This window comes from Nomascus leucogenys, chromosome 25 (genome assembly GCF_006542625.1).
Source record: "Nomascus leucogenys isolate Asia chromosome 25, Asia_NLE_v1, whole genome shotgun sequence".
In the NCBI taxonomy this organism is placed as follows: domain Eukaryota; kingdom Metazoa; phylum Chordata; class Mammalia; order Primates; family Hylobatidae; genus Nomascus; species Nomascus leucogenys.
The window spans coordinates 3697431-3712534 of NC_044405.1; the positions used below are offsets into that span (position 1 = coordinate 3697431).

The 15104-nt window shown below is 40.5% G+C and overlaps 1 protein-coding gene across 2 annotated transcripts in view; it reads left to right on the forward strand.

The window, feature by feature from the left end:
* The window catches only part of CXADR (CXADR Ig-like cell adhesion molecule), a 78203-nt gene that overhangs the window by 20098 nt on the left and 43001 nt on the right, over positions 1-15104 (forward strand). The gene's annotated exons all lie outside the window — the stretch shown is intronic.

Sequence of the window (15104 nt, forward strand, 5' to 3'; positions counted from 1 at the left end):
TGTTGCTGTTACAGGTGTGGCGAACAGGTCCTTATCCACAGTTTTCTAGGTCTCATTCTTTTTTGAGGGCTTGATCTTTTAGTCTCTGGTGTTTGGCTATAAGATTTTTAACGTCTCCTATTCTATTTGCTTTTTCCTTTTGACTTATAAATGTACTCAATGTTTCTCATTTCAAAAAGAACCTTTCCTTGACCACATATCATACACTATTTTCTCCCCTCATTGAGAACAGATTTCTCAAACTAGTAGTCATTTCTTCTGTCTTTGCTCACGTCTCTCAAGCACTGTGGTCAGATAATACCCTGTTGCAGCTCCCCCAAAACCTTCACTAAATCTGATTTGGCCTAGGACACCGATGATGTTCTAATTGCCAAATCTAGTGGATACATTTCAGTGTCTTTTTTTTACATAATAAATTGTGAGTTCTTCCTGGTGGAAGGCACTGCTAAATGCCTTTTAAAAATAAAAGATGACAAGACATAGGGTTGTGTATCATAGTAGAAGTATCAGGCTTATCAGATGACAGTAATTGCCTACTAGCTACTATTTATTTAAGAGTGAACACCAGGATGTGCTGCAGCTGATCTAAGAGGTTTACATGTGTTATTTAATTTCTCCAATGAAGTAGGCATTATTATTATTTTTAATCTTCATTTTAAAGAGGAAAACATCTAGTCATAGAGAGGCTGGAAATTGCCTGTGGCCAAGCATTTAGTAAGATAAATTTGAATCTGAACCCAGATCTCACTTTAGAACTCCTGCTGTTTAAGAAATGTCTGCATTTGTTGGGAGCTGGACTTGGAGAACTGCTAATGCCTTTGAGATGTGGATACAGGGGAGGGGAAGAAATGATTGTCAGGGAAGGCTTCTTGTTGGTTGATTGATCGATGGGCTAGAATTAGAACATACTTAGTTAGGTCTGAAATAGATAATTTAGTTCAACACCCCTAATTTACATGTGAGCCGTAGGGAAGCAACTTGTCCAAAATGATACAGAGCTTTTTTGTGTAATAAATTTGGCAACAGTCAGATAACCTAGTCTGACATTTATTTTTCTGTTTTTCCAAAAAAGAAAAAGTTTCACCCAAACTCCTGAACCATGTGCTACCTAAAATGCTACTAGAAATGTAGCATAGAAGAGGAGTATAAATTCCAAACATTTCTCTACCATGGTAGTTGGAATAGGATTTCAAATAATGCACCCACTGTATTTTATAGTGACTTCAGAAATGAAATCTTTATTGCTGTTGTATGATGTTCGTGGATTGACTTCTACATACAGAGTGAGTGTGGCTCCAGAATCAGTCGGCCGAGATTGGAATCTTGCTCCTTCAGTAGCTTAGATGTGTCTCAGTGTATTTGTTTCTTCATTGCAAAACACGGATGGATAATGTTCGTACCTTTTTCTTGGAGCTGTTGTGAGAATGGAAAGAGTTAATATGTGTAGGGCATTTTGAAAAGTGCTTGGTCTGTCATAAGCACTCAGTAACTGTTTAGTTGCTGTTTATTTTTAAGGTGATGGTTTCCCCATTTCTATTCCACTTTATTTCCTGGGGGCCTGCTTTCTGATTTTTCACTGGGGATAGGGAGCTGGGAATTGGTATTTGAAAAGTACAAAGAAGAGCAAGTGTGTATACTTATGCCATTTCTCATTGTTATTAATTTATCTTGCTGTATTAATTTCCTTAGCTCTGAGTACCTATTAACAAGTCTATACTGAGTAACACTCATGGGAATTAAAGAACTAAAACTCCTAGACAATGAAGAGCATAATTTCTACCTCCCTGTATTTTCTTCTCTTTCTCAGCAATATATATATTTTTTTATTTTATTTTATTTTATTTTATTTTATTTTATTTTATTTTATTTTTTTGAGATGGAGTCTCGCCCTGTTACCCAGGCTGGAGTGCAGTGGCGCGATCTTGGCTCACTGCAACCTCCGCCTCCAGGTTTCAAGCGATTCTTCTGCCTCTAGCCAGGACTACAGGCACCTGCCACCACACCCGGCTAGTTTCTGTATTTTTAGTAGAGACGGGGTTTCGCCATGTTGGCCAGGCTGGTCTTGATGTCCTGACCTCGTGATCTGCCTGTCTCAGCCTCCCAAAGTGGTGGGATTACAGGCGTGAGCCACGGCACCTGGCCTCAGCAGTATTTAAAGGCTTAGTTGGTAGAGTTAATTAGTGTTAACATATTTAAAGTGTTTTTCCCTTCTGGAAACTGGGATACTCACTATTTAGATGACTTTCAAATATTGCTAATCTCAAAGCAACTTCCTGGGAAGAAGAAAGGCAAAGGTTGGAGTTAGGCTCTGGCAGAGGGGGAAAGGAAATGGTGCAAATAGCATGGTGGTCACCTTTTTGTATAGAGTTTAGAATATCTCAGTGACTTGCTAACCTAGACATCTATAGTATTTGTAATTAAATGCACAAAATTACACTTGTCTTTATCAATCTTCTTCATTTTCTTGAACCTCTAAATCTACTTATAAATCTTTTAACATACTAGTTCCTGGTTTGTCTAACTTATTTCTTTTCTTTCTTTCTTTCTTTTTTTTTTTTTTTTGAGAAGGACTCTTGCTCTGTCGCCAGGCTGGAGTGCAGTGGTGCGATCTCGGCTCACTGCAGCCCCTGCCTCCCAGGTTCCAGTGATTCTCCTGCCTCAGCCTCCTGGGTAGCTGGGATTACAGGCACATGCCACCACGCCAAGCTAATTTTTGTGTTTTTAGTAGAGATAGGGTTTCACCATCCTGGCCAGGCTGGTCTCAAACTCTTGATTTCAGGTGATCCGCCTGCCTTGGCCTCCCAAAGTGCTGGGATTATAGGCATGAGCCACCACGCCCAGCCTCTAACTTATTTCTTAAAGTTGCTGTAGTGAATCATTTTTTGACTATTATTGAGTATATGTTTTGAGACAGTGTCTTGCCCTGTCACCCAGGCTGGAGTGCAGAGGCGCAGTCGTGGCTCATTGCAGCCTCAGCTTCCCAGGCTCAAGTGATTCTCCTATTCAGCCTTCCTAGTAGCTGGGACCACAGGCGTGCACTACCACACCTGGCTAACGTTTTGATTTTTTGTAAATATGAGCTCTCACTATGATCTACCCTGCTTAGATCTACCATGCCTGGCTAATTTTTTTATTTTTTGTAGGTATGAATTCTCACTACGTTGCCCAGGTTGGTCTTGAACTCCTGGACTCAAGTGATCTTTCCTCCTCAGCGTCTCCCAAAGTGCTGGGATGGTTACAGGGGTGAGCCATATTATTGTGTTTTTATAGTAAGTCTTCTGATTTCTATGATTCGAATTCAGCAATTCACATTCAGAATGTGTTCTCCCTTTAAAATAGTAACCCTTATGACGTGTTTTGAGATTATTCACAAAGCTCAATATTAAATAAATTCTTCATAACATTTGGTATTAAGGTCATATCCCCTTTCCAAGCAACCGAACAAGCATGTAAGACTTTGGAATATAAATTTAAATTCCTCTTACTGGCTGGGCACGTTGGCTTACACCTGTACTCCCAGCACTTTGATAGCCCCAGGCAGGTAGATCGCCTGAGTTCGGGAGTTCAAGACCAGACTGAATAACGCCGTGAGACCCCATCTCTACAAAAAAATACAAAAATTAGTGGGGCATGGTGGCGTGCACCTGTAGTCCCAGCCACTCAAGAGGCTGAGGTGGGAGGATGGCTTGAGCCCAGGAGGTGGAGGCTGCAGTGAGCCGAGATTGTGTCACTGCACTCTAGCCTGGGTGACGGAGCCAGACTCTGTCTCCAAAAAGAAGAAAAATTCTCCTGTTTTTATTTGTAAAACTTTTCATTTTTTTGTTAATTTCTTTGGAATGGCGCTAGATATTTTGAGAAGAATCATGTATCAGTGTGTAATTTTTTTTCCTTTATTTCGTCCTAGAGATAGCTGAGAGATAACAACTCTTTGCATCTATAGAATGAAGAATCCGTAGTTGCGATTTTAGAGTATCCACAATAAAAGTTTTCCTTAACATACTTCTTTCATGTCAACAACTATACATAGAGTAGCATCAGTGTTAGTTTCTTCTCAGATTTGCTAACATTTCTCATCAAAAAATAAGTATCCTGTCTTTCCTTCCATCAGTATGTGACCAGGCTCGCTCAATTCCCTGAGCTGTTTCTCCCATCTAGGCTTCATTGTTCAGTTTCTTTGCTTCTCTGGATGCACAGTCACCCCAGGGCTCCCTTCTCATGCCTTATGGTCTTCTCTCCCATCACCGTTCTGCTTTCAGATAGCTCCTTCATTTCACTTTCCCTCTACTCTGAGCTCCCTCCTTCTCCTTGTCCAAGGCTGGGAGAAGGCTGACTGAGTTAAGTCTTGGGACACACCCTCCAGAGAGGAAGCACAGACACTTCCAGTTAAGTTAGTATGTGCTTCAGAATAGGGACATGTAAATACCTAGAGGAAATGTATAAAACAGAGGAGGAAGCAATTAACACTGCCTGTGGAGATCGGGGAACTTCTGAGATGAGCTGACAAGTAAAGTGCATTATTTATTTTTTTTTTCTTTTTGAGACAGCATCTCACTCTGTCTCCTAGGCTGAAGTGCAGTGGTGTGATCTCAGCTCACTGCAACCTCTGCTCACTGCAACCTCTGCCTCCCTGGTTCAAGCAATTCTCCTGCCTCAGCCTCCCAAGTAACTGGGACTACAGGTGCCCACCACCATGCCCAGCTAATTTTTTGTATTTTTAATAGAGATGGGGTTTCACCATGTTGGCCAGGCTGGTCTCAAACTCTTGACCTCAAATGATCCGCCTGCCTCAGCCTCCCAAAGTGCTGGGATTACAGGCATGAGCCACCATGCCCGACCTAAAATGTATTTTGATAAATGGCCAGAGGTGCTCTCTGGGGAGAAGGTGGAGCAAGAGAGAAAAGGGACTTTTACACATAAAAGGAAAAGCATATACCAACAGTGTTCCACACATGTAGACTGATTTGTTTTTTTCCCCTTAGTGCCTCCTCTGATTTGTTGTTTTTATTATTGGTCCTAGACCAAAACAATCTCACTGTTGTGGTTAATTTTGTTGTCAATTTTTTTCACTATTTGTAAATGTACCGTCATTCATTCCTAGTGCAATTTCCCTTCTCTTATACAAAGGTACTTGTGCCTGTGAACATTGTTTTGCCCGCCGCTTCCCTCAGAGATCCCAAAATTGTGATCTGTTTACCCCCAGGCATCCAGACTTGCCTGATTGCTGTTTTATTGTTACAACAAAGTGCTTTGTTGACTGCTTAGATGTCAAGACAGATTACGCAGTCATGCAGTTGCCTAACTCATAATTCATAGCTGCTCTCTGTCCCTGCTTGAATTCTACAGTGAGTCATGATCTTTAAAATCCCTGTGCATGTGCCATCACTGATCAGGGTTTACATCTAGTATCTTTCTGGGATAGGTTAAAAACACAGAAAATATGTTTCAAAGTGTTCCTTTTGTTTCGTTTCCTCAGTGATAGAAAAAAGAAAACCTTCATTCAACAAATGTTTGTTGAATGCCAAGTGCCCAAAATTTTGCTCTGCTAAAGAAAACCAGTGATGATCAAGAACAGCATGAGCTTTGCCACCAAAGTCAAATGTGAAATAGTCCCTGGAGGCAGAGGGTGGGAGAAGTACACAGAGTAAAGCGCAGCTTCAGTAAAGTGAAGAAAGTGCCTGTGATGAAAGCATTGTTAGTGCTAGTCCAAGGAGCAATTAGAGGACATAAGTTCTGGAGGAAGGGGCTGAACTGAGACCATAGTAAGCCTAAAAGGTGGGATGGAGCAGAAGAGGAGGTATCTTTTTTTTTTTTTTTTTTTAAGATGGAGTCTCTCTCTGTTGCCCAGGCTGGAGTGCAGTGGCGCAATCTCGGCTCACTGCAACCTCCACCTCCCAGGTTCAAGCAATTCTCCTGATTCAGCCTCCCGAGCAGCTGAGACCATAGGCATGTGCCACCACGTCCAGCTAATTTTTGTATTTTAGTAGAGATGGGGTTTCACCGTGTTAGCCAGGATGGTCTCGATCTCCTGACCTCGTGATCCACCCGCCTTGGCCTCCCACAGTGCTGGGATTACAGGTGTGAGCCACCGCGCCCAGCAAGAGGAGGTATCTTGCACTGTGCTCGTGCTGAGTGAGGCAAGATGATGATGGAGATGATGATGGCTGTATTATACTGTGGGAGTGGGAAGTGGTAAGAAGCTAAAGGTGCTAGAGGGCCTCTAGTCATAAAGGACCTTGAGGGAGAATTAAGGTGTCTGAATCAATGAGGAGCGACCAGAGATTGTCAGACATGTCAATGACATCTTTTTTACAAAAGGAGTTATAGGCTGGATGCAGTGACTCATGCCTGTAATTCCAGCATTTTGGGAGGCTGAGGTGGGAGGATTACTTGAGCCCTGGAGTTCGAGACCAGCTTGGGCAACATAACGAGATTGCATCTCCACTGGGAAAATAAAAATAAAAATAAAATTAGTGGGCATGGTGGCACACACCTGTAGTCCCAGCTCCTTGGGAGGCTGAGGCAGGAGAGGATCCCTTGAGCCCAGGGGTTTGAGGCCACAGTGAGCCTTGGTTGTGCCACAGCACTTCAGCCTGGGCAACAGAGTGAGACCCTGTTTAAAAAAAATAGATAAATAAAAGCAATTATATAGAGAACACTCTGGGTGAAGTATGGAGAACAAGTTAGAATGAGAAAGTGTGGATGCAGGGAAGCCAATTAGCAGGCTACATCCAGGCCATGTGAAAGATAATAGTGGCCTGGATATAGGTAAAAATGGTTGGATTTGGAATGTATTAAAGAGGCAGAATTAATAGGACATAGTATGCTTTGAATGAGTGAACGTTGATACCCTGCTGCCTTTCATTTTATCCAGGTTTGTGCAGATGATTGGTGATGCAGCTATTTCTCGCGTCTGTGATCTTATGCAGGGATTGATTGCCAAAAGTGTTGGTGGTAGGTCACGTCACTGAGATAAGGAGTTCAAAGGAGAAATTTAGCGTTGCTGGGGAAACAGACAGTTTGATCAAACATCATCTCAGCTTGCTGCCACTGGTCCCCCTGCCTCCAAATCAAGTATGTGGGTTGAATTACAAAATTACCCCCATATTTTCTTGTGTTACTAGAAGTCTTCCAGCCCAGCTTTGAAACTGTCGCTGGTCTGTGCTTTCCTTATTTTAGATTCTCAGGGGATCTACAAGGATATCCCTATTACCTAAACAGACTTCTTCCTGCTCTTGAATTTTCTTGTCTCATATCCTCATTTTTCTTATTTCAGTGCCTTTATAATCTTTCACTTCCCTCTTCTCCTTCCACATTAGTCTGGATTAAGTAAGTGGTGTTATTCAACATTTACTTGGATTTTGCATAAGAAGCAGTTCTTTGATGTCATTGTCTGTAATGCCTGTTCCACAGGTTTTGTAAGGATCAAATGAAATAATTAAAGCCCTTTGCATAATGCTTGACTTACAGATAAGCAGTAAATTTAAATTCCTGTGCACTTCTGTATATTAATGTACATAATTTTTTTTTCTCCTGAGAAGGACCATCCAGGCAGTTCCCTCATGTCTTTATTGGCTATGGATTGAAAAGTACATTTTTCTATCATTTTGCAAATTCCCAGTATGTTTAAATCTTCTTGAGAATTTCCGCTGAATTCATTAACTTCATGTCCAGTTGAACAGTATACCCTATCTATGATGAGAAACTTCATTGCTCTGTATGCAGTCTGTATTAGTCTGCTCACGCTGCCATAACAAAATGCCATAGACAAAATACCAATACAAAATACCATAGATGCCTTAAACAATAGAAACTTGGTTTTTCACAGCTCTGGAGTCTGGGCAGTCCAAGATTAAGGTGCCAGCAAGTTTGGTTTCTGGTGAGGGCCGTCTTCCTGGCTGGTAGACAGCTGCCCTCTCCCTCTGTCCTCACGTGGCAGGGAGAGTGCTCCGGTGTTTCCTTCTCTTAAGCGGGTGTCAGTTCCATCTGTTCTGGGCTCTATGCTATGGCCTCATTTAATCTTAATCACTTCCTTGAAAGCCGTACCTCTAATACAGTCACATAGGAGGTCAGGGATTCAACATGAATTTTGGGGGGGACATGATTTACTCTACCGCTGTCCCCCAAAAGTATTTTTATTCTATTAATGTATTTATTAGTAAACATTATTATATGTTTAATGCTATGTTCCTTTTGAAAGACCTAATTTGATTCGATGATTGTATTTGCTGTTGGGTGAATGGAACCAAAGCTGAAGGTGGCAATATTTAGTCATACTTCTATTTATATGAGTGAAAGTCAGCGTTACTCCCCAGAAGCCAAATTTTAGTAGCATCTTTTTGCTGGAGGGGACTGGTCCTACCTGATCTGTTTGTGCTTGCTCTTTGTCTGAGGTAGATGAGCTTGAATTTCTTACTCTGATTTTCCTGCCTGTTGTTGGACATTTAGGTTGTTTTCAGATGTTTTTCTGTTTCAGAGAGCATCAGTGAGTAATATCCTTGTACATATGAACTGTTCAGTTATGAGAGTTCAGCTGCAGTTCCTAGAAGTAGGTTAGCACACTGACATTTCACACGTCTTCTACTGTGTTGACAGTAGGTTGTATTGATTTACTTTCTGTGTTGCCAGTTTCCAACACTTTTGCCAAGATTGGCCGTACTGAATTTTTTTAATCACCATCAATTTTATATTTGAAATATGTTACATTATTCTAATTTATATTTAATTATAAATATGATTGTGTGCTCTCTTGTTAATCTTTTTTAAAAACAGACTTTATTTTGTACAGCAGTTTTAGATTTACAGCAAAATTGAGCAGAAAGTACAGAGTTCCCTTGTACCCCCTTCCCCCACGCACCACCATCTCCCTCGCTTGTCAACACGCCCCCCACCAGAGTGTACCTTGTTAGGATTGATGAACCCGTATTGACATAACATTACCCAGAGTCCATAGTTTACATCAGGGTTCACTCTTGGTTTTGTACATTCTACGGGTTTGGACAAATGGATGACATGCAGCCACCATTATAGTATTACACAGAAGCATTTCCTTGCCCTAAAAATCCTATGTTCCGGCCAGGCGCGGTGGCTAACGCCTGTAATCCCAGCACTTTGGGAGGCCAAGGCAGACGGATCACGAGGTCAGGAGATCGAGACCATCCTGGCTAACACAGTGAAACCCCGTCTCTACTAAAAATACAAAAAAAATTAGCCGGGCATGGTGGTGGGCACCTGTAGTCCCAGCTACCCGGGAGGCTGAGGCAGGAGAATGGCGTGAACCCGGGAGGCAGAGCTTGCAGTGAGCCGAGATCGTGCCACTGCACTCCAGCCTGGGCGACAGAGCGAGACTCTGTCTCAAAAAAAAAAAATCCTGTGTTCCACCTATTCTCCTCTTCCCTCTTTCCCCTGCATCCGTTGATTTTTTTTTTTTTTTTTTTACTCTCTGTAGTTCTGCCTTTTCCAGAATGTCACATAGTTGTAATCATGCAGTGGCTTTTTTCACTTAGTAGTATGCATTTGTGTTTTAAGTTTACTCCATGTCTTTTCATGGCTAGAGTATGCATTTTTGACTTGGTATGCAATACTACAGAAGTAATACTATGTTCTTTTCTAATCAGGAGGTACATAGTGTCCATTTGTTCTAGTGAAGGTAAATTTGATCATTTGATTAAGGTGATGTATACCAGATTTCTTCACTGTAAAGTTACTACTTTTTCCTCTGTAATTAAAGTGTTTTGTGGGAAGATACTTTAACATTATGTAACAAATGCTGTTTCTCATCATACCTTTCAGCACCAATTTTCAATATTTTGCCTGAAACAGTTATTACTCTGTTTTTGCCAAATGGTGATTTTCTAATAAGATTTTTAGTATAGTTAAATTTTTGTCTTCTTCCATAGCTTTTGTATTTTTCTCTTCTACTTTTCTCTAAGGCTTTCCTCACTCAAAACATTATTAAAAATTCTCATGTTTACTTCTCTTTTTAAAAAACTAATGATAACATTTCATGAGCATTTTCTAATGTTTATGATTTTAAGATTGCCAGAAGGAAAAGATCACTGAAGACCATCTAGGTTAACAAACAGCTTAAATTTGAAAAAGCAAATGAAAGAAGCCAACGCATGTTATCAGTTCATAACATTACCTCCCTTCTAGAAGAATAGCTTCTTCCATTCTCTCCAGTTTTCTTCCAATCTTATAGTGGAACCAGATCTTCTAAGGCCTTAGTAGGAGGTGACATCAAGGGCTAAAAAAATACTCTTTGATGAACTCATGTTACTTTGATGCTCAGATATAAGTCAGACTGTGCAGAAGAGAAGCTCTAAAGATCCAAGTGATTTAGGAACTGGAGATAAGAAAAGCAAGCAGAAAACTGGGAAATGTTATTTCAGTCACTGCCAATATGGGATGTGGTTCCGTCTGTTTATTGATATAATATGATCTAGTGCTGTGCACTTATTAACTAGACTGCAAATACTTGCAGCTTAATAATGTGCTGCATATTTTATCACATCCTGAATATAAATTTGAATAAAATTGTAAGAAGATTTGATATTTGATTTACCTTTTAAACCGTGTTTCAACGTGCAAGTAGTTTGCAAGTTAAATTGTTAATCTACTTGCTGCATAAATAGAACTGGGCAGTATTAGGAAAGATGCCCAGGGCCGCTGCGTGAGACCAAGTGTCTGTCTTTTGTCTTATAATTTGTGTCTGTTGCATACTTCAGCACTTGAAAAACTATGCCTCTGTGAAAAGAGGCCCTTCAGTGTTGCTAGGAAACCCAGGAACTGTTTTATATGATCTCAAGATTTTCATTCATTTCTAGTGCAACGCAGTGAAGAGGAATTCAAGGCTGTAACCATTTTTTGAAAGAAAAACAAAAAACAAAAAAATCTAAAAGTCATTAAAAAATCATTTTAAAATATCATAAGCAGCATACTCATTTTAAAAAATCTCAGAATAAAGCAGAAATGGACAGTTGTCTTCCTTAAAATCCTAATTCTCAAAAGTAATTGCTGTTAACAATTTGACATATATCTTTTCAGATTATTTTGTTACACATATATGACTATTTAAGGCAGTTTTTTAAAATTAATTTTTATGTATCAAACAAGAAAGAAAGATAATGTAAAAACTAAGTTGTATTTTATTTTGATAAATACACTCCACTTTGTGTAGTGTAAGTACTGAGAGCATGAATTTGGGGGATTTCAACTTTTACAAATGTGGGTGTCTAATTGAAGTTATTTAACATTTTTATTTGATTTCTACAAAATGAAAACTCTAAAAACACACAGTAACCAGGAAGTTTTTATTGTTATTGATAGCGATTTTTCATTCTCACTTATATATTCTTAGCTCCATATTTGAACTATTTCTTGATTCGTTTTGGAATGAGATTTTTATTTTTAAGTGTACTTAGATTACTCATATTATTTAATGCATGATGTGTTAATAACCAAACTAAATTTCAAATTTATAATTCACTCATTAATTCTTTTCTATTATGTGCAAAGAACTACCGCAGGAGATAGAGGTAGCCGCAATTTGCAATTTCTTTTACCCTAATAGAGCTAATGATTTAATAGTAAATCAGGGCATGCATTTTAAAAGTTCGCAAAAGTACAAGGTAACATGGGAAGAAGATAAGTTTCTCAACATCTAGGAAGATGTGACAGGTCAGGCACAGTGGCTCAAGCCTGTAATCCCAGTACTTTGGGAGGCAAAGGCGGAGGATTACTTGAGCCTCAGGAGTTAGAGATCAGCCTGGGTAACATAGTGAGACCTCATCTCTTAAAAAAATAAAAAATAGAAGATGTGACACAACTCTGGATGCCACCTAAGTCAGCTTCACCATAAAATTTATAGAGGAAAAAAAATTCCAAGGCAACATATGCTAAGTGCCGAGTAAGTGATACCAATGGTAGAAAGTAAAGTACAATCAGCATTCATAGAGAAAGAAAGAAAAATCATTGTAGGGTGGAGAGGTAGAAATGCCTTAATGAATGAGATAGGAATGGAACTGAGTTTATTAGAAGTAATAGAGTGTATTTAGGTTAAATATTTAGGAGAAACACTTGAGATTATGTCCATAAATACCAAATCATATCATTTTAAATGGAAACATGGGCATGAAATGGAGGCCAGAGTAGTTGGACTTTTGGGCTGGATCAGTGGGTTTGGATGATGTCTGGTCAATATTTGCTGTATAACAAAACAACTCAAACTCTAGAGGCTTAAAACAAAAGTCATATATTCATGATCCTGTGGGTTGCTAGTTAGACTAGGCTAGGATGGAAAATTACGGTCTCAACAGTGGGGCTGCAGAGAGCTGGTCTGGACTAGGGCTGAGTGTTCTAGGGTTGGCCAGACACCTCCGTTGCCCCCTCTGTGGTTTGTTCACACAGTGGCCAGTGACCAAGGAGGCAAGAGTGGGTGCAGCAAGGGTTTTTGAGGCCTAACCTCGGAACTACACAGGTCATTCCTGCACATCCTGTTGGTCAAAGCTGGGCGGGCCTCAGGTTTAAGGGAGCAGTTGCAGATAATTGGTATCCCAATTTAAATTTATTTCAGGAGTGCATTTACATGTGATTGAAAGCTTACGATGGTGCCTAAATGTAAATGGTGTTGAATGTAACCAGGATTTTCTTTAGTTCTCAGTCTGTTGGCTTTGACTTTATTAAAATTTTATTAGAATTGATAGTCTGTATATATTAAGCTTATTTTAGGACTAATGGAAAGAATCATGCAGTGACTAATTCCTCTTCATTTTGATTTGTTCTATCAAAATTTATTTGAAAAACATCAAGATAGTCACGTGGAGAATTAGGACTTTGGATTGATTTACTCCTAATTTTGCTCTAATGTGTTTATTTTTTTGGTGGGAGCAGGGGAAAAGGGAGAGGAAGAGAGAGGCAGGCCCTGTGCACCATACCATATCTTAGTGCTTAGGGCCTCTTCCAGGTCATCGTCCAGCTCTGAAGGTTGTCAGAGTCAGGTGACATAGGTCCAGATAGAGTTGCTCTTCAACAGAAAGTAGTGAAACTTAACGGTTATGCGTACTTTCGATGTTTGAATTTATACTTAAGAAAATGTTGGGTAATCACAAATAAACCTAGATGTGACAAACTAGTGCTATGCATGCTTTTATACTGTGAATAGGAAAAAAAGTTTTATGTGATTGTTCACTTACAGACTAAATTTGCATTTAATTTTTTAACTTTTTGAGGCAGAGTCTTGCTTTGTCACCCAGGCTGGAGGGCAGTGGCACGAGCTTGGCTCACTGCAGCCTCCACCTCCCCAGTTCAAGCGATCCTCCTGCCTCAGCCTCCTGAGTAGCTGGGATTACAGGTGCACACCACCACACCCAGCTAGGCTAATTTTTGTATTTTTGGTAGAGATGGAATTTCACCATATTGGTGAAATTAAGTTATGTAATTTTAAGATGTCTTTTATAAAATAAAATAAATGTGATTATTGGCTTTTTCAGAGGGGAAATAAACAGGGATGAACAGTAAGAAGTGTCTCAGAAATAATGAGTCAACTATTTGGTAATTTTTTTTTTTTTTTTTGAGACAGAGTTTTTGCTCTTATTGCCCAGGCTGGAATGCAATGGCGTGACGTCGGCTCACTGCAACCTGTGCCTCCCAGGTTCAAGCAGTTCTTCTGCCTCAGCCTCCCAAGTAGCTGGGATTACAGTCATGTGCCACCATGCCCAGCCAATTTTGTACTTTTAGTAGAGATGGGGTTTCACCATGTTGGTCAGGCTGGTCTCAAACTCCTGACTTCAGATGATCCACCCACCTTGGCCTCCCAAAGTGCTGGGATTACAGGCGTGAGCCACCATGCCTGGCTGTATATTTTTAAAAGATAAGTAAATTGACAGTGTTCCCTTTTTTTTTTAATTATCCTCATCAAAACTTACTGCTTAGAAATATTTTTAAGCGGCCGGGCACGGTGGCTCACGCCTGTAATCCCAGCACTTTGGGAGGCCGAGGCAGGTGGATCACGAGGTCAGGAGATCGAGACCATCCTGGCTAACACAGTGAAACCCCGTCTCTACTAAAAATACAAAAAATTAGCCGGGCGAGGTGGCGGGCGTCTGTAGTCCCAGCTACTCGGGAGGCTGAGGCAGGAGAATGGCGGGAACCCCCGGGGCGGAGCCTGCACTGAGCTGAGATTTCGCCACTGCACTCCAGCCTGGGCGACAGCGAGACTCTGTCTCAAAAAAAAAAAAAAAAAAGAAATATTTTTAAGCATTCAATAGAAGGTTATAGAATTAAATCTAATAAAAATTTAAAGAAGCCTTGGCAGAAACTGTGTTACAGGTGATCAGCATATACCCTACTGACAGTGACTTAGTTCCCTGTGTGTTTGTGGTGAGCATGAAATAATGTAGCCTTGAATTTGTATGACATGACTGACCATATTAGTCCATTCTCACACCGCTATAGAGAAATACCTAAAACTGGGTAATTTATAAAGAAAAGAGGTTTAATTGGCTCTGCAGGCTGTACAGAAAGCATGGCTAGGGAGGCCTCAGGAAACTTAGAATCATGGCAGAAGGCGAAGGGGAAGCAGGCACGTCTTACATGGCCAGAGCAGAGAAGGGGGAGGTGCTACACACTTTTAAACAACCAGATCTCCTGAGAACTCACTCACTATCAGCAAGGGGGAAATCCACCCCCATGATCCAGTCACCTACCACCAGGCCTCTCTTCCAACACTGGGGATTACAGTTCAACATGAGATTTGGGCGGGGTCACAAATCCAAACTATATCACTCACTTTTCAGAGATTCTAGCCAAATTCAGTTTTAAACATCTGCTTGCATATAGAAACCCTCTACCAGTAGAAACTTACATGTCAGGAAGTTCACAGCTTTCCTTAAGGGAATTGTATCAGATAAGATGATACTACTTGTGTCATTCTACTTTTACAAAGGCACAAATTAAAAACTGGGCATCTCTGAGTTTGGACTCCATTCCTCGGGACCCAAACCCCATCCTGTATCCCTCGCATCAATGTGCTGCTTCTCAATGGCTGGAGGGCACTGCGTGGGCTGTTAGTGTAATAGCAAATGCTTAGTCCCATGTACATTTCTTTT